The sequence below is a fragment of the Varroa destructor genome, unplaced genomic scaffold (assembly GCF_002443255.2).
Source record: "Varroa destructor unplaced genomic scaffold, Vdes_3.0 BEIS01000002.1, whole genome shotgun sequence".
In the NCBI taxonomy this organism is placed as follows: domain Eukaryota; kingdom Metazoa; phylum Arthropoda; class Arachnida; order Mesostigmata; family Varroidae; genus Varroa; species Varroa destructor.
The window spans coordinates 18,853,234-18,874,208 of NW_019211455.1; the positions used below are offsets into that span (position 1 = coordinate 18,853,234).

The 20,975-nt window shown below is 40.0% G+C and overlaps 1 protein-coding gene across 3 annotated transcripts in view; it reads left to right on the top strand.

Moving 5' to 3' along the window:
* The first annotated feature begins 762 nt into the window (after positions 1-762).
* Positions 763-20,975, top strand: part of LOC111245186 (uncharacterized) — a 101,958-nt gene continuing 81,745 nt past the window's right edge. For all 3 annotated transcript variants that reach the window (XM_086979220.1, XM_086979221.1, XM_086979222.1), the window contains exon 1: positions 763-1,102. The gene's annotated coding sequence lies outside the window, so the exon portion shown is untranslated. The remainder of the gene's footprint in view (positions 1,103-20,975) is intronic.

The following is a 20,975-nucleotide window of genomic DNA, read 5'->3' on the forward strand; positions in this document are numbered from 1 at the left end:
CAGTTAAGGTTTTGACGACACAAAAAACAGGATTGTAGAAGTTTTTAAAAAATGATTTCCCTTAAATTTCGATAGGCAGCATTAAATGGTTGGTTTAGCCGTCTCTTTTAGTGGGAACTTTACGAAAGTCGAGCAACTGAGACAAGATAGTCTCCCCAGAGTAAAGGTTCCGTAATGCCGTTTCGTCTTTCCTTAAGCTAAATAATTTTTTTCTGCCTTAAAATATCCCAATAAAGCTGACCTAACAAGCTGGGCACCAAAATTAAAGAAAAAAAAAACTTTAGGATTCGAATTGCAGTGGCTGTTTTACCAGAAGAGATAAATATTTCAGAAATAGATAAAAAAAAGACGCCTTTTTGTCTTTCAAGAGCAAGGTACCTCAGATCTTCACTGACTCTAGAGGCTGACTAGTGAACTAGAGTAAGAACCACAAATTAGTTTGCACTTCTCCAGCTATAATAATAAGGAAAAATTTGGAAAAGCCCACATAAAAGCAACGTCAACTCCTAAATGGCGGCGTTTTCATGAATGCGAATGGGCACCTATAACATTCGGAGCTTATACCTATTCCAGCTCGTATAATAACAGCTCGATCTCTCTCTCTCCCGCTCCCTCCTTCTATCTCGCTATCTCTCTCTCTCTCTCTCTCCCCCTCTTACTCGCTTCCACCGGCTTCGCACTCCACAAGTTTATGGATATATAGGCAATGGAGGCCTCTGGGACGGCGTTCAAGGTTATACGAGAAACATTTCATCGGTATATGGCCATGGCAACAAGCAGGACGCTGCTACGTTGATGCAGTTCAGCGATTTTGCCAAGAAAACTAGGCCTCGCCGTCTTAGTTGTAGCCTTGAGGGACATCAAATGGCAATAACCATGTTGGTCAGCATTGGTGTTTAACGCGTTGCTGCTGTTCGATGTAGACCCAGCAGAAATTACAGTAGCTCTAGAACTGTCGCCATTCCAAGTCTACATAGCAATGCTGTTCAATGCATGTTACTTTCTGTTTTGCTCCCTTGTATACCTTTCAGTCGCCTAATAGATGGAAAACCACTATCTCAACGCTTGTGTCTAGCTATGTTTAATGGGTAACTTCGCACAGGTAGGTAAAATTTTCTTGGCTAACAAAAATCGAGCGAGTATGGTCTATTGACGTCATGTTTAATAATACGACCCCTCTCAAACAAACCGACATATATTTCTAGGAAATTTTATGAAAATGTTTATATTAATGTGCACCATAGATAGAAGGTTACATGTCAGGAACCGGTTTTGACATGTGTCGGCAACAGGAAACAAATAGCGGTGAGTAGGTAGGCTGTAACGCTCTGGGGTTCTAAACTTAGGTTGATGGCCATTGTCGTAAGCTGGACGGTTCATAGATTAGCAGAAAGTATTGCAATCATGTGAACTAATAACGTTTACTAATAGTATGTTTAAACTTACACTGTATTATTATTACATTAGCTTATCCGTACTGAAACTAAATCCTCTTAAGAATCTTCCTCTGATTTGTCCCACAAAAATCTTTTCCGGATTTTTCAGAACTTACAAGTAAAAAAGTAGCTTGTCTAGTTGTGGTAACAAAAGATCGAATTCAGACGGAACTTGCTATATATAGAGCGATATGGAACAACCTTTGCTATACAGCTCTATCGATTACTGGTTGCGAGTGGGGACATATGGACACAGCTAAAAAATCAACGAAGATATGGCAACGACGTTGACACGAAAAGGAAACAATGCATAATAACTATACTGTACCTTGCTCCGTTATGATTGCTATCGCTATATAATTCGCGTATATAATTTTCAACATAACTGCGCCCAGTTTCTTTAGCATGATTCAACTCCAATCTAGAATTATTAAGTATGAGGTAATCCAATGTATAGAAAATAAACGCTTGCAATTCATCCGTTTGTTACTGTTTTATATCGTAATAAAACTCCGAGTCTATTGCAAGCTCAGATAAAAAGGACACGCATATCTATCTCGCTTGAAACAAGGTAAGAAAATAATAATTTTTCAGGATATCCCTAGACGCCATACACATCTCGTATGCACGCGTACAAAAAAGACGCGGTCGCAGTAGTTCGTAGGAGTTTGCTCAGTGTTAAATGAGCTAATGTGGTCGTTAAGGGGTCAATTTCAATTTAACAGGCGTTGTCCATAGGTGCAATACTGATTACATAATAAGGAGTGCCTTTACATGTTGGTACCACATTGGCCTGTATCTATCGTAACCATTAACATACTGCTACGGCGATTGTTTGCCAGTGCACCAACAAAACGATACCACGTTCTACGATTCGTCACCTCTACCCCATATCAAGCGAGAACGTGATACGTCTTTAGCTAGTTCTATTTTACATAGGTGCGTTCCGTCAAGCAGGAACAGCAATTGAGAGTGTTTAATTAAATATGGGTAGTTTATCAATTCATGGTTATGTTTACCACATCCTCTATACTGCAGCATATACATACGAGCCGATCGATTAAGGTCACGAGACCTCTGAAACGTTAATGCCGAATGCCGGCTGAGTCACTGTTAAGTCCAGTCTGTCAAATAGTTCCGTTTCAACCTTGGCAGACAGTGAAAATGGCCTTATACACAAATGCTGACGTTACAGTAGCAGGTACTTGTGGGTCGCTGTCTGTTAGCCAAGCTCGCCGAACTTCACCGAAGACGTCTTCATGACGACTCAAATTCAAAGGCTACTCGATGCTGTTCTCGTGTTTAGAGTCTCTACATCTTTTCGCATCTGGTCGTATCGGACAACGACAGACAAAGGAGTAATGATTGTTGCGTCATGCCGAGGTAATACGCTCATTCGGCAGAGATGTATGGAGAAGTAAATACGTGGCCAATAGTTCTAGAGATAGAATAGAAAGATATGTTACATAATTATAGCGAAGACGACGAAGAAAAATCAAATGATGAAGACAGAAGTGGGAAAAACAGAGAATGACCCAATAGACTACGTTCTCTATGGGTAGCCGGATCGGTACCGTTGACCTGTGTGTTTACTTCATTCAATGGTCATTATGAAGTGTCGATTATGCTGCGCATACGAACAATATAAACGTATGCGAAAATTGGGAGCATTGTTAAATATCTTTTTTTGCCTTCAAAAACTGCTGTTATAGGTGTTATTGTTTATTTGATAAAAAGAGAAAAGGCGCTGATTTTTTTCAAGTGGATTATGTTCGTGTGTTTAACAAGCAAAGACTAAAGCAGGTTAAGGCGGTAGCGCGGATAGCAGAAACCCAAATTTATAAGTGGGTGACGTTTGGCAAATCAAAGAGGTATTGTTAGTTATGGTGAACGCTTTTTCTATTACTTTAATAATATATATGCTTAGTAACCATTTAATTATCATAATCGTGTCTGAAATTTTCTGCCAGGGACATAATATTTGCACCACATATACAAATACGTTCTCTACACACTATGGCAGACCGCCAGCCAGCTGTTCTGGGAATAGGCAACGAAAGGTAATCATAAGATAAGCAGGAAAAAATAAGGACGTGCGTCTGAAAAAACGTGCAGCAGATAGGAACTCGGAACGACTGAAAAACCAACCATAGTTAGCCAGACCTAGATAGTTAGCACATCTAGATAATTAATAACAGTTATTTGACATAAACGAATTATAGAGCCACGACAACTTCGATTGTTCTGTGACGCTGACGCTACTTGTCTGTACACTGTGCCAGCCTCTAAACGGATGACCCACGAATTACTCTGTTGCTATTAGTTAACAATAGCTAGGTCATTTTAGGCCTATTCCTTGAACGATATGCACTGCCCAATCCAATTGATCTCATTGCATGTACGAACGCAATATAAATCATTTTACGAATTAACACATGTGCTGAAAAGAGCTACACGTTTCTTGTATCCTATTTCGATACGTCATCTCATTAAAAGGGACCTAGTCAGCTGTCCTCGCAAATCAGACCGGACCCTCATAAACTATACAGCCTCACGAGCCGCTCACAATTAAAGACGCACAATAAAGGGTTGCATGGACTATAATACTTATAGCGGTTGCGGTAGCCATCGCTGGTCAAGATAAATTGAGACGGCGGCGACGGCGGCGGCGGCGGTGTGGGAGAGAGAGAGACCTAAGGACAGAATACCAATAGGCAAATATGTACGCACCCGCGTAATGATTTGTTACGAATGTATCAAGTAATAAATGTCTGTGCTATAAACTAACCGAGATTACGTATGATACTAAGAAGGTAGTATGAGGCGACTGACAATGACTAATTAGACATAAGGTAATGGAGTGGTAATGTTGTGAGAAATATCTCATTATGGGCGTAAAGTTTTAGTGAAATATAGGTAAGCAAAAATGGTCTACTATACAGGTATACAGTAAAAGGCTGGTAAGCTAAGTAAGGCTAAATAGGAATTTTTCTTAGTCTTGCTCTGTCCCATATCTAATCGCTCGTTGTTACAGTAGAGTCCCCGGTTGTCGATCAGGCTTGACGTTATACGCTTATTCAATAGCCGACGGAAGGTAAAAGAGGGATCCGCTCCATTATTATAGTATAAACTAAGTCGCTAGCTGTTATATACGTTGGGCAGCACTCCCACAAGTGACGGGGTCTACAACATCGAAGGCAGATCAAAGGAAAAACATCTCACATAGGGACATGGCAGCCGACACCCTGCATAACTGTTAAACCTTTTCATCGTAAAACAGTAAAAACTCTAGGTGAAATAACGCGAATTTTAGCTAGTGCTTATTTAAATACACTTGTCTCTCGCACTAAGCAACTGTCGAGGGAACGCTTCTGGAAAATACGATCCATTTACTGCGCCATAGGGACTATCTGTTCTGCGTATATAGATGAAACGTTTTCAACATGATTAAACCATCTCTTGCCGCATGTAGTAATGGAGCCAACTCCAGTAACATTGGTCAAGATGTAAGGTCACTGCTTATATACGATAGTATAGCTTAGATCAGAAAATTGTATCTATAAATCATTAAAGGTGAGCCATTTTGCCTGATCGGCACAACTAGAAATCAACAGAAAGGAGGCCAGGACATAGATACGCTTGCATCCTAGAAATCAGCGAATCGAAGTAAGGTATGAGTATATGCAGTCCTACTAAAAACCAGTCGACCGCATAGCGTCAACACAATGGAAATAATTACAACAGATGTATAAACGAAATGTTAGTAAAAGAAAAACGATCACTGTCGTTGCGTGGCTGATGTTGTTCGAGGACATTGCAAAAATGACCGTCGATATCCTAACGAGCTCACACCGCCATGTTTGACAGCGTGGTACCTTGTTTTGTAGACGAGCAAGTCACCTCCTCGTTTGCGCATACTGTCTATAGTGGTAATGAACTTTGCCTTTTTTTGTTGTTTGAAAGGACAAGAGACAACGGAATCTAACAATGAGAGGAAAGGAGCCAAGCACTAATAGCAGGACCCTCAAAGCTGCCGCCCTCCGTTCGATACGCCCCGCAAGCTCGCTCATATTAAAACTTCATGGATGTTCATCTTCTGATGCCCTTGCGGGCACTCTAGTTGTCCGTCCGTATTTAAGTTGTTCCGATGTTTTGTCTCCTATAGTAACGCGCTGATTCGCTCCGGAAGAGACCTTCAAAAAATACTGAAAATGTAATACCATCCGAATGAAGAAAAGTTGGATTCTACAGGCAAATTAATTCATTCGTATTGGCAATATATTGCGTTATCTCTCGCGAAATGGGTGCGTTCGGGACGCCTTGTCAAATTGGCAAAAACTTTTGTTGCATGAACGGTAACAGTCAAGTGTAGTAAAGTTGTGATAGTAAATCCTTACCGAAAGCGTACTTCAAAGGCATAGCTTCGTCCCTGAAAGATATACTAAGAATTGTAATGTTTACTACAGGGACAACAGCGGATCTTTTAGAAGCCGGAACGTTCAGTCCCAGGCCAATGAGACGGCGAAGCTTCGAGAAGCAGAGTGACTACTCTTCAATTTTCTCTAAAATATTTCTGTTAATCTTCTGATTGTCTTATTAGTGACCAGTCGAAAGGCCAAAAAAAGTAAAACTCACTTTTCATAGATATCGCTCGTAATGTTTTATACTGGTTTTAACCAAAGCCAGTAGACATGAGCAGTATAGACTTGACGGAAATTTTATTAAAGATTGTAGGAGCGTTTTGGCCTGGCTTCGCACTTGCAAGTTTTTGACGGTGTCACAAAACGGCACGATGGATTATAGAAGGCTGAAAAAGTCGCATCCTCTAACAGAGTGTTGATATGCTCTATTTAACGTGCATCAGAACGAGCTCATCCTAGACAGCCAGCCAAATGGAATATTAGACATAAAACAAATCGTCCTAGGAATAGGATGATTTATTCTTGCTCTTGACGACAGGTCATGCGTTCATACAAGTTTTCTGGACCATAACAAACATCAGAAACCTATCATTTTCGACTTGTTAGTCGAATTAGCTAGAACTTGCGTCTTCGTAGTTTTTTGGTAAAGGCAGCTGTGTCAATGACGCCAACTGCATACTTACCTACGCTGTTCGCTGGTTGACATCGTTAACGTCTCCATCTAAATGCGGCTGTTGCGCAGTTGTATCAAGTCGTTTTCGCTGCCTCCTTTCAAAGCTCCAACGTAAGGCCTCACATCTGTATTATGTCCACCGTTACCAACTTTTAGCTATAGCCGACAACAAAAGTAGGCACATTCTCTTCAAAGCGGCTCAAGCTTTGCGAAACGGTTTTATTAGGTGATCTAAATACAGGCAGACCAGTAACCAGCAGAGATTTCTTCGTACCGGCCTTGCCTTTCCACCCAAATCTCCACCACGTTCCCGAAGCGTGAGGGCAAGCTCTGCTATTGACAGCGAATTTAGTACGGTACACACCGCAGCACTAGCCCATGTCGACGCGTGTGCTCGGTCTACCAATCGGCCATAAGCTGCTCTAGGAGCCTAGATAGCCTTCGGAGAAAATAATACACGAGCAAGAAGTGGCTATTTCACGAGTCAGCGGCATGCGAATATATCGCCAAGGGTTGTCAACAAAGCTTTAGGTGCATTCTAACACGCCGTCGGCACATCGGCAGCTGTAAGGAAGACGGTCGACGATGCGCACAACGAAATTTTGTAACCAGAAAATGTCCCGAGCTTGAGCGTCGCTCTACTCACCTGTGAAAGGTAAATTAAGACATACAAATATGGAGTAAATTGCTTGTGGCTGGCGCTTTTAGGAGCTTTCGGCAGTTGTATATATTGCTTGTCTCGCCACTTCTATCCACGTTTCAGCAAAGCGAAGCATTCATAAGCGATTGTGACCTGCAGCAGTCATGGGTGAAGCCGTATTCGGCATCAACCTTTCAAACTCTGCAAACTTCACCACAACATCAGCATCGATAGCTGGAACAGCGATAGCAAGAATTGGGCACGAACTAAGCTCCAGCCTGATGGTGGCATTTCAAACTTAACCACCTGACGCGTTCAGCCACTGCGTCGCTTCGTGCATTCACTCCACGTAAAATACCTACAGTATATGAGCCTATGGAGAATTTGCTTAGACACCTTTCCTGAAGTTTTCTCTAGCCATCGTGTTTGATGCGTTAGTTTCCACCAAGTCGTGAGTTTTTCACGGTCTGAGGACGATTTTGAAGCGCCGGCCCGTTTGCTCGCTCAGCGGGTCGAGGGTTCGTTAATCGTATGAAAACAAGGCTCACAGACTTAATACGACTCGACGATCTGCGAAGTCCGCTAAGACAACCCCAAACTTGTACAGGAACAATCTTGCCTCCTTAACTGCGTTCCAGCTATGTGATTTCAGCCATCTCACTGCGCATTCCCATAAAGAAACTGCTCTATCCGGATCTACTCTCTGACAACTATTGAGGTTGTTAGTCTGTACCTAACCACTTGTATCCTGCTAGTGAGGTATTGTGGTGTGGATTGTAATTTAGTTTGGTTCAGGAAGATCTGATCGAAGCAGTTCACAAGTAGGCTTAAGCAGGCAAAAGTGTCCACCCGAGGTGTTTCGCTGTCTGTTATCCTATTCTAGGACAAGGGTGCTAGACAGGGTTAAACTCTCTGCGGGAGCAATGTGATCATTTGGGTTACCATAGGAGCACACATAATGGTATTATAGTAATACAAGCTGGGAGTGAACAGAGAAGTGAAGTTATAGAATTACTATGGGGAACAGATAGGCTATCCGTTTTTGGCCTCACTTGTAAAGAACGGGAATAAAATTTTGCAGGTTGTTTATCGTAGAGGGGGTGTACTGATCTACTATATTTATTATTGGAGGAAGCGAGTTCGTTCTAATAAGAAAATAGTATGCCGTTCTCGCGAATTGAGGGATGGATACTTATTACCTTATTGCTTCGAGCTAGACGAAGCGTTAACAAGATCAGAGAATTCTCGTTTGCTGAAAATCAACGCTTTCAGTTGTTGCCACTTTCCATGTAGTTTCTGGGAACTGAAGGAAGAATACGATAAAATAAACCGAAACATACTAAGGTTTAAATCTAAAAGTTTCGAGAATATATCAAAAGTTATCAAAAAGCCATTTTTGGTACACTTGGATTTCTTCCACAAAAATTAATGGCCTTTTTGGAAAGAATAGAGTACCAATTGCTAATGGGGATATGTTCTAATAGTTATTTTTTTACAGACTTTTTTATTGCTTTAGGCCGTTATATTCCTAGTGTGCTAGCAGTCTAAAATTGAAATACGCTGAAACGTTTTCTATGCAGAGTATCTAAGCGACATTTTGGCAAGTCTACGCTTACCAACACGGTCTGACACACGGTTACTATCTAAGTGCTATCTGCAGACTAAAAAAACGGTACGAGATACGAAGGGGTTAGGTTCCGAATTGAAGCTGCAATCATAGTAAATACTAGCTATACGGAACAAACGCGATCATCAGGAATGATAACACCTCTAGCGGCTGTAAAAGATTTTACTAACTTTTTTTTGAGTTTTTTTAAAGAAACGGTTCATAAAAATTGCTTATGTGCTTCATATATATATATATATATATATATATATATATAAAGAAGGTGCGTTCTATTCCAACGATGGCTATATAATCCCATTAGATTGATTATATGTTGTTAACATGTTTCACGGAAAACCGCTGTTAAGCGCTTAATCTTTTAGACACAGATATGTTATGTTCCAAATGTTCGCCAATAACCAAAAGGATGTAGCAATTTTATTTTTTTTTTGTCGCAGTCGATCAAAAAATAAACTGATTATAGTATGAACACACCAGCTCACCCGTTATTTCTTTATACCATTTTAATCAAGTCAGAAAATTTCTAGAGATGTCTTAGAGATGAATAGAGCCAGACGGACAGTAATGCCTTGTTTAAGCGCGTCTAGGGGCAAGTGACATTTTTATCATCGTTACTTGTTCCCGACAACGTCATACGGCTGCTTCCCGACGTCCGTCCTTGTCATAGCATACAAAGCAATGCCTTCAGCAAATCTTAGAAAGATCTTCTAAATCCAATTATATATATTTCGTCCAATCTCGACAGGCCACTTATATAAAGCACTTGTTCCGACATAAGGCAATTGCTTGGAGTCTCAAGATTTATCTGTCGGCACACTTTGTGTCTGCAGCATAATTTGTGCTGTAGCATAATTATAGAGAATGACCGAAGTGAAGAAGAATTCTTACTGATTTCGATCAAGATGAGATTCGATGGTAAGGTTTCACCTACTCATTGCCTTACAATGTGATATATTGTCTACATGTATATATATATATATATACGTAAATTCTCGGCTTGTCTGTTAGTGTAAAAGTCATAATATGTCAGTCATTTACTAGTGGACTATGCAAGACGTTTTAAGACTTGAGATCAGTCTTTGAATGGCTAATGAAGTTCAGTAACCAGCGAATTTTTTCATAATTACGCGACCGGGCACTGATACTTATTACGTTTTACTGCATGAGGTAATGCCCCTATGATTAAGTAAAGAAATGGGTAGGAGAGGCTACTCTCTCCTTTTAATACCCTTTGACATAAGATATATACTTTAAAATTAACTAGATTAAAGCGTTTTACTATGGCGAATATCTAGGAGCACCTGAGTAAAGGTAAGTCGGTTGATTCTTCCGACAAAGCTGCGTATCCTTCCAAATCCGAGAAAAAATCATTTTTAAACTAAGTTATTTGGTGACATTGTACAATATTGCGACATCGTATGAAAATAGCGACCGTTAACCATAGCTTATTCTTACAGACGAACAATAATAGCACGGTTTTTAGGGGTATTAGGTATATACAATCCTACTAGTTTCATCGGATGAGCCGAAGAAGAGTCGAAGCTGTTGGTTGCATGTACGTTTCTGTGCAATAAGGCAATCTCTCCTTATTTATAACGGAAGCATCTTCATTCATTGGCTACAAAGGAGACAGCCGGGAGGCGGGGTGGGGAGAGGGAGACTCCTGAGTATTCCTGCTCTACGAAATATATTCAGACGCTTCCGTTACAACTAAGTCAGGGATGCAGACGAGATACGGCTGAGGGTGAATCCGGCAGAGGGTGCCGTCTTACCATCGCCGCAAGTCTGAAGATTGAACTCATCAGTTGATAGCCGTTTCAAAGCCCAAAGTTTATGACGATATCGTACATTGGACGGTTGATTTGCTGCATTTTTCGGAACTTTTTTTCATTCCATCTTGCGCAAAAGTTTTAAAGGCTGAACTTATATCCGTTGTCCCATGCCTTGGCCGGAAGTTACAAAGAATTCACGAAAAGCAAATTGATAATGCAGTAGTTGAGAACATACTAGGGAATCCAAATATCGTGCCGATTATGGTAATGTACTGACGGACGCTACACCTCTCTGTTTGGGTTGGATCAACCAGCAGGTCAAGCCCGTCATTCTGCGCGGGCCCCGAAACAGATGCAACGCAATCATAATTTTATACCGGAAGTCACCTTTCCAGCATCTATATCTTGATGGACCCATTGGAGCATATGTGTATGCAAGAGTCCACTGCGCTACTTACGAACAAACAATTATTTAATCTTAAGTCTTTTCTTGAGCTGTTAGTGTTTTTCGTTATGAAGAACCTTATATGTCACAAACAATTCAACGTCGCTAATTTTGTCCTAGAGGGTTCTTTGAAAATCCAAATCTATAAAACTAGATCCTCTATAATTAAGAAGCTGAAGGAATGTATATTGAAGTTGGGTAGTCATCCTGAGATTAACAACGAAATCTGAAGGCTGTTCTATAGATGACATGATAAAATGCAATGGCAAATATCCTCGTTTGTAACGTGGTCTTGATATTGTCTATATTTCACTTATAGGTATCATCCATCGGAGTTTGGAATCGATAAGTCGGTAATGGATGATCCTATATCTGTTGATAATGATATCACTATCATGATAACTAATCACAATAACCGCGGAAAATATTGGCTTTTATAGAATATATAAAAAAAATATGGGGATATAGATAGAATCACAAGGTCTCGGATTCGATTCTTAAAACTATCTCAGAGACCAATCACAATTCTTTGGTTTTAAGTGTCAGCCCAATTGGTAATTACGTCCGACCTGCAATACTGCATTGACTTCCTCTATTTCTAATATTACGTTAGGCTATTACAAGCGAATCTAGCGAACTTCCAAGCTGAGTTACCTTCAAACAAGTTTTTGCCTTTGGAAGGGCGTAGCGCTGCAGATTTCATCGAAAGTTACTGAAAACATTAAATAAGGCGGTCTTAGGCAACAACACGTCACCGTGAATGATGCGAATATTTGAAGAGTTGAAATTGGAGCGTTGAACACCGCCGAAGAGGTACTCAGATGCTGGAACCTGAAGGATGAGGAAACACTCAAAAAGGCTTTTACGGTAGCAGAGATTGGGGTCTAAGAGTTTGTCCGTCAAAACTGGCATTTCATATGTAATGTGTTCAGGATTTATAGCTCGACTACATAATATGTAAAATCTATGTAAAAGAAGATCCTCCCTGAAGTGATTCTAGAACAGTTGGAACTACGCGCGGTCTATTCGACGTGTAATTTGCGGAGCCTTAAGTAACAGGAAGCCTGCTTAGGCAAAACTGTCGCCATCGACTAGGCATGAATTAATCTCTACCGCCAACGAAAGAGAAACCAGGCGACAGAAGAGCAACGCTCTAAAAAAGAATCGATTTCGGTGGTAGCTTCGAGTAGGCCTTGACATAAGGTGATGCTAGTGCTTGCAATGGGCATTTGGGGCATCGCTACATTGAGATACCAAAAATGGGACAATGAGGTCAGCCCGCTCACTCGAGTTTTCCAAGAAACTAATGAACTGTTAATACTGCAAACGAGAACACGCATTCGAATTACTTGATGACAACGCCAAAGCTCATCAGCGAGGCCTCAATTACTCTGTGGATTGGTGTAAACCTACTTATTTTCCCGATCTAGATTCGTGTGGCTAGCGGGTTTCTCAAGCCCCAAAATAGGACAACTGCTGGGCGAGCATAACCCACCCTCGATTTTCTTCGGTGAGTCCTCGATAGAAAAATTGCATATAACTAATTAATGCGAACGATATGTACATAACTGTTTAGAAACAGAACTTAGTACAAATATGCAAAAATGAGAGAGTGCACCTCCAACGCATAAAACAGCTTGGTAGATTTAAAACTTTCCAAAACAGCCTCTGCTGTATCACAGGTATAATTGGTCATTACGAGACAAACTATTACGGAAGCCCGTATGATCAACACCTAATGACACCAGAGATCTCAGAGTGAGTTCGTTATTAGAGCCATGCTGTTAATTAGCAAAATGATGAAGAGGTGGTCATTTTCACGAACAGCAAATTTTAAGAGCTATATGATACATAGATTATCGTTAATGTCTTACAACAAACGCTTTCGTGTTTGGCTCAAGTATACAGAATGGTCAGATTGGAGACCCCTGTTATATATATATATATATACATACCTATGTATATATATCCCGTTATCTTATACCCGTTGCGTGAGTTAAGTTTAACCCGTAATACAGGCGCATTATCTGGTTTCATCGTTTATCGCCATTGCTGCTGTTACAATTGTCCTTATTGCAGCTGGGATCATATCCTGTTGATGAGGTAGTACCCTTTGCCAGTATACGGAACTATAGTCACAATAGCTTCGATAGCGATATCATTTCACATCCGGTGACGCGCGTACAGCCGACATCAGAAAATCCATGCTGTTATGCCTGTCCACAAAAGAATAATCGATCTCGACAAATCGTGATCTGATGCATTTATATAAATGCTCTTGTCCTTTAATACCTGTTCGGCCTGCAAGGCTGATGCTAAAGCTAACCAGTGAAGGCAGCGGTGTATCTTGACCGCCACGCTGATGGCCACAGGGTAGAACTTTCACGAAGAGCTGTGAAGGTGACTGCACCAGCAGCAGAAATAAGCATATATTTATGCACTTCTATATGGCGTGAACTTGTTCCGGGCGATCAGCCTACTCTGGCTTACTAATTGCCTGTTGTTCGGGTCTGTAGATACGTGAAAGGTTTTCCCTTTTTTTTTTTTTTTCTGAAATCTTCTGTCAGTATTTAAGTGACAAATGACAATACACTACACGATAAATCCGAAACAGACGCTGTTCCAAAAAATCCCGATAAGTCAGTTGGTGGCTATTCGCTACTATTTCGACGAGCTCGATCAAATATTATAATGGGCTATACCCTCTAATGAATAATAATAATCATAATAAATGGGGTTTCCAAATCTTCGGTGCGACGTTTTTGTGAAGTGTTTTTTGCTATCGATTGGCCCCGATTTCGTCCCTCTGCTTTGCTCTATCCGATCGCCGCTTCTCTTATCGAGTCTCCTCTGGCGCCAGGAACAGACATGAAAATTAACGTGGAAGGTGCCCTTGGAGGTTTTGGGGTATCGAAATAAATAAGCTAGAACGACAAAAAAAAAGGAGATTCAAAACGGGCGGTCTTGCAACAGGCTTCTCGAGGATACTCTATCTTAAGTTTACTAAGTTAATAAAGATGTTATGTAGTTATAGGGCTAAACGCACGTTCTCTACGGCTTTCGTAGTAGTGAAGCTTCGAAGAGGCTGAGGATCTAAAGCTTGGCACCAAAACGCGAAGCGTCTGCCAGGCAGTTGTCGAGATTACGATAAATGGAAGAAAAAAGTTTGGAACAACAATGGTTGAAAGAAAAAGGTGTAGACCAATGCCTGGAGAAGCCTAGATAATTCGTTCATAACCGGCCGTTGTATATTTCTAATGTATTTGCGGTGAGCATGAGATAGTAAATCGGCAGTATTGCAGCCATCGGTGCCATCACTGTTGTGGCCGTGGCCGTATCGACTGGATATTTCCCAAGGAGAGAAATATTTGAAAGCCACTTCATCAGTACAAAAATTACCGTTGCCTTTGTTAAACAGTGGGTTGGCGATGGTAACAGCATTCATATGCAGTGCCTAGCATTGTCATTCGTGCGACGAACCGAAGCAGAAGTAGGACACTGCGGATAGCGATAGCTGGCGAGGACCAAGAAGAGCATACATCTGTGACCCAACACAAACTTACATCAAACCGCAACGGATAAGAAATACGATCTATACAAAACACAGAGATCAAGGCTGGTTCAGGCCTCGCCAATATATATATATATATGTTGTGGCAATTGTGATTAAATCAAGACACAAGAAACAAGTAGTACTAACAGTATGTATGTCATGAAAGTCCGGAGTATCAACGATGAAGGGAAAAAAAACAGAACTGTATTATATCCGCAATGTAAGATGACAGCCTTTTGGCTTCATCGCTTTGTTGTTTTTTTCTTCTTCGAAAATCCACAGCCGTAAACACATCGTTGCTCTTTCATGTTGATTTAGATGAGGCTGTTGCCGACTGTTGCGCAACGATCGAACTGAGCATGATTACCGCATCTCTACTGAGGAAACAAGATGGCTGGGTAATATCCACATGTTCCGGAGGACAAGAAGTGCACTGAATGTAGTCGAGGCGTGGTTACTTTCTCATCGATAATAATGATCGCAAATACTTCAAAACGAAATAAAGCGTTCGTTGGCACCGACGCTCTGTTCTGCACAAGAAAAAATCTGGCTTTGATCATCTCCTTCGGGTTTCTGTGGGATAAGTTGAAGTAAATCAAATATCGAATACGCGCACCATTCGCTGCGCCTTCGCTAATTACCCTTGTCCGAAAACTTTAAGCAAGTTATTTTTCGTTACCATAAGCATACCCATATGTTAAGCAATGATAATAATTCCGTCTGAAATGTTCTGTAGCAGAATAACTACATACATACTTTGCTACAATCATATAGAAACATATATGCATAGGAGTGCTTCAGCGATAAATGATAACACACGTAATGTTAGGCAGTTTAGCTTTGGAATCGTTGATTATGTTACTTATATTGTTACTGTCAGATGATATTTGCCGAGGTACAGGGGGCAAGAGGAAAGGGGTACTAGATTTAAATGATCAAAGCGACCAAGTGGCACTAGGGGTTATAATATTTATTGATTTTCTCTTCGAATGCAGATTATATCTGTGTGGTTGATATATTTTTACGCCGGGCCTAGATCCTAGATCCCACATCAGATCGCCGTTAAAATCTGAAGGCGAACAGTTGTAATTATTGCCATTTTTCATTTCTAAAATGAATCGGTCCATATCCGATGACGCGCAGGGACTTACGTTATTCAGATTTGATAGGAATGATGCCAAAGAAAAGGGCAATCGATATCCGAGTTCTCTTCTTCTTATTATTATGATTTGGCCAATTTCACAACTGTTTCTTTGCACACTATTACATGTTGTAGTATGCAGGAACTAGCTTCAACGAAACCTAGACACATGCCCATGGGCGCCTATACTGCGGTAGCTTCTATCTACGTAATTGTCGTTTTTTTAGTTAAAGGAAGCGGTTAAGTAGACAAACGAACGATATTTTCTTTTCTAAAAAGTAACATTCAAATTGAATTGTCGTTTTTTTTATATACAATACATTAGCGTTCTAATGTGCTGGGTTAGCACACTGTATGTTTCCCGTATTTGTCCTATTTTATTCGTTGAATAAAGTATATTATAACATATAATAAATATTATAATTAAATTCATAATAAAGAATAATATAATAATAACTAATTATAAATTAATAATAGTAAAAAAGTGTTACTATATAAAGCTAGGTGCCATAACACTTACGTTCTACGCTTGGGCATCATATATAAACAGATTAAATACTCTGTCGTATAAGACGTCGCATAATAATCATATTTATTTTCACACATTTCGTATATATATATATATATATACATATACTAGTTAGTATTTTTCAAATCGTTATTATTTTCAAAAGGCAACAGAGATCTTAGCTAGCAACTAGGTTCACTAATCCGGCTTGGGAGCATGGCCCGGAATGACATCAACGACCCAGTTATAAGATTTACAAGCGCAGGCTTCAACTGGCTGACCCTATACCACTGTGCCTCGCAAATCATATGATGGATGGCTATTTGTATGAATAAAGAAAGCTACCTTCTAAAATCCCTATATGAGGCAATGTCGTTGCCTGTTCCTTTGATCCCAGTAATTTGCCTACCCCAAACATTTCCTCTTTGATTTCTCTATATTTGAATGAGTTAGCCAATGTTTCCGATTGTTTGTAAAAAAAAAAAAAAAAAAAAAAAAGTTAAAATTGTTACGTTTATAGTATGGAATCAAGTTTAACGAGTTACGAGGTTAGTCTTTTATGCAGTTCATCGAGTTTCTATAAACGGCCAGAATAGCTTTGGCCAGGTCAATCTACGCGAGCAGATTCACTTACCAGTTAATATAAGACGCTACAATGGTCTGCAGCTTCCCCAAACTATCCCGTCTCTTTTTTTTGCTAATTTTTGCATCCGCAAAACTGAGTCAGAGCGTATATCCCAACGGAAAAGGGCGCTAGTTGCTACCGTTAAGCAGAGCTGATGAAGATGCTCAAGGAATAGTACTACCGCTGCTTTAGCCTTACGGTAGCTATGGGACACACCACAAATTGATTCAAGTCCTGATATCCTTGTCGGAACAAGTAAATGCACTGGCCTAATCAGAGTGTCCATGATGTCGCCAAACAATCCGTATTCATTGATAACGCACTGGTCGATGACTTGGGAGCACCTTACGTACACACGCAACACCCAATCGCATCCATTCCTGTTATCTAAGATACATATATATTTCTATAGAAAATTAAAAAAGAAAATAAAACTATATTGTATATGTGAAGGTGTACTGACGATTTCACGTAATAAACAAACAACGAGTCATTGTCACCGCGCTGCAACGAGATATCGTATGGGTAGACATAGCTAGCCTTCAGAAGAAGGGCCGTAAAAGCAGTTCCTTAGCCGGCTGTCTACTTCTTCCATAATTTTTCAAAGGAGTAGTTCTTGTACTAAGACAGAGACCAGGACCAAGTAGTTATTATACTACTTAACTTACTGTGTAGAATAGTTACAGCGACTACTCGACTATGCATCTGTGCGCACGCAAGGCTGAACAGGCCACGTTATGCCAGTTGCACCGGACAACTACATCTTGCCCGGGTAATGATTTGTAAGGATCGATCCGAAAGCGAAAAGGGCAAAGTGAGCATCAATTTGCTACGGTGAGACTTGACTCGTTTCGATAACCAGATTATATATCTTGCTGAGTTTTTTTTATATTATAAACCACTTGGGCAGATGCGATTATAGTTCTGAACTGAACATTCAAAATCTGCTATTTCATATGCATTAGTATCAATATAGCTTTTAATGGTAATTGGCCTGACTAAACTTCCTCTTTCATTGAATTTTATAATTATTTCAATGATTTTTTTCGTCTATTGAGACAAAAAAGGCCTCATTGCCAAATGCCCGTTATTGTTTAGGAGGAAAACAGATTGTTCTGTCTCAATATTGTTTAGCAAAGCTTTTACTTGTTTATCTGGCCACATTTTTTGTAGTTTTCAAGATATGCACCAATAACAATGTTATTCCTTCCATTGCCATGTATATCTTCAGCTAGGAAAACACTCCCGCCGGTAAAATCACCGTTTGCAATTGAATTAATAATAAAACCTTCAGTACTATTAAGGTTGAAAGGTTCCAGTGGGCTTGTAAAGGCGCATTACCCAAAAATTATATATGCCTGCCCAGTATTAACTCTGCCGTCGGCGTTGCAATAATTATGTATACAAAATCTAGTTTATAGTTAATGATCACATTTTAGTATGAAAGATATTATCCAGCAATCTAGTAATAGAAATTTTCTATTGGAGCCCACATAGATTATGACAAATCAACTCTGACTGATAGGGTGATAAAATTTTGCAGGGGTTCGAAAAGCGGGAAATGTCGGCGCAGGTTCTTAGTTCGATGAGAATTGAGAACAAAAACGGTATAACGATTAGGGCGCAAACTGTAGGACTCATTTATAAAGCAAAAGATTGAGAAATTTATACGTCAAACTCAATTGTGTAATGGCTCGAAGTGGCTGACGCTCTTCTGGGTATGAGGCGCGGAATACTTATTTAGTGCCTTTTTGCTTCTGGCTTTGCCACCCCCAGCGCATCTTCCCTGTAACGTTGGCGTCATTTTGAGGCACTCCTGGACAAATACATTACCAAGGAAGCCGTCTTGTTTCGCTCTCTTGGAGGTCTTTCGTCGATGCCCTGCAACTGGCCGTTAACTTTTTGACTTGAACGATGCCAGGCTCAGTCGGACCGGAAACCGGCAGGGCAAATCCAGTTTGGGATTTTGGCCTGAAAACCTTGCAGAGACTCAGTCACCTTCGGCTTTTCCAGGGTAACATTTTGAGCAAAACTCTTTCGATTTTGCTGGCCAGTCCTGCTTGCGTCATACATAAGAATAACCTAAGTAGTCGGAGAACGTGACGAGGAAAAGCAATGTTTCTGCATCAAATTAGAAGGTGATGATGAACGCGAACAAGCACGTTTACCCTTACGAAGCGATCTTGTTTGCTTTGATCGGCTGATCGACCTTTAAACTAGGTAATAAATGTCTGTCCTATGTATTACCTACACGTTAAGGAAGCCTAGGCGGAAACGTATGCCGACAAAATTGCTGTTTAGTGTAGTACGATACCTGTATATGTTACTGAAAATCTTCCTTAGTTCAATGGCTTTTATCAAAGACGCACACACACTCATAAATGTTGATTTATTCTAATTTTTACTTATGCGCCAGTGGAGATTTTTTTCGATAGGAAATGTAATGTTGACAATATATATATATATATATATATATGCCTTAGGTTCAATTACACCCAACATTTGTTCTCGAGCTGAACGGAGACAAGATTGGAACTATTGGCAAAAACATGGATTTAAGTAGTACTACAGATTATATAATCTCGTATTCGTATTCAATAGTTATGATGTATTTATGTATTATAGATACACAATATCAGTGAAGGAAGGCCTGAAGTTTCTATCAATATTCGTGCCTTGGACACATTGCAGAACCGATCAAACAAAAATGCGTTCATTTTTTGTTCATATTATTAGAACAGATCGTAAAAGTCCGGGGGCTTTATGTATACATGACGCTTTCCCTTTTTATCGAGACTTTAAAAATTATTATTTTTTTTTTTGTTTGCGAGCGGCAAGGAGGCTTGCGCGTTCAAAGATCGCTTCGATGCTAGAGATTAAACGTAGCCATTGGGTAGGTTTAAATGAAAAATAAGGCTAACCACTAGAACCAGCTGTATCGAACATAGTACACATATCGGAAAAATAAACTGTGGCTTGAATTTACTCCTATCGATTATACGTTGCATTACATAGTAAGAACGTCCAACGTCAGCATGATACTATCGAACTATGTGTTTGAAGCGGTAGACACGAAAGCACGATTTACTGCACGAAAGTTGGCGTGCACCTATAGCATCACACAGACAGATAGCTACTCTTATAAAAAAAATCTCATTTTTCATTGTCAAAAAACGGTGTACTAAATTAATCAGCTAGCCAGAGGCCTGGGCATCATTTGTGTATCACCCGGTAATTATAACACGATAGCCATGTATGTGATTGTGTGCAATACGTTACGTTATTGGCTAGCATTTTCTTCCGTTGAAAGCGTGTTACAATAGAGTTATCGTTTTCAATTCTTAGGTAATTACTCTAATTGATGTAGTTGACGGAAAGCTTAAGGATAAAAATAAGTTTACATAATGAACTAGTGTGTAAATTATCTTAAATACCAAAGTTAATTCAGCCAAGTTTTTCGTCTGGTCCAATTGTTCAAATTGAGTTGTCTGCAGATTCACTTGTACCTACTTTTTTTTTTTGTTCTCCGATAGATATAATGGGTCATCTTTTCACTAGGAGCTATGAATCCGTACGTGCTATAATAGGTTTGATGTTTTCCAAGTGTGAATAGCTAAAGCCAGTCGATGTGGAGCTGATCATAAATTGTATCGTTGAGGTTCGCTGAAACAAAACACAAGAATCGAAGACCATCATACCTGTACAAGCGATTCCCATATTTATAATTCTAGCTATATTGCTAGGTTTTACCGTTAAGTACGTCTGTACCGTGACCTATTAGCCCGAACAATAGCTCAATTAGCCCTAAAGCTATAACGATCCGAAAACGGTCATGAAATCGTTTCCTTTAGTAAACTTTGATGAGATAGCGCACGATGCACGCACACTTCTTTCTTTCATTGTTACAACCTAGACCATGGTTATTGTTTTTGAATGTTATTGTATGCCTGCCACAGTTAGATAGTAACATACCGTATGATATAAGGTATGGAAGAGTTCGCATTGGACTCGTATCCTTATCGACATATATACGTGTACAACCGTTGTTACACTAAAAAAGAATTGCTCTAGTTGAAATTCGTTTGTCATCAAAGATCTCAGCACTAGATTACAGTTTTGCCCCAAATACATATA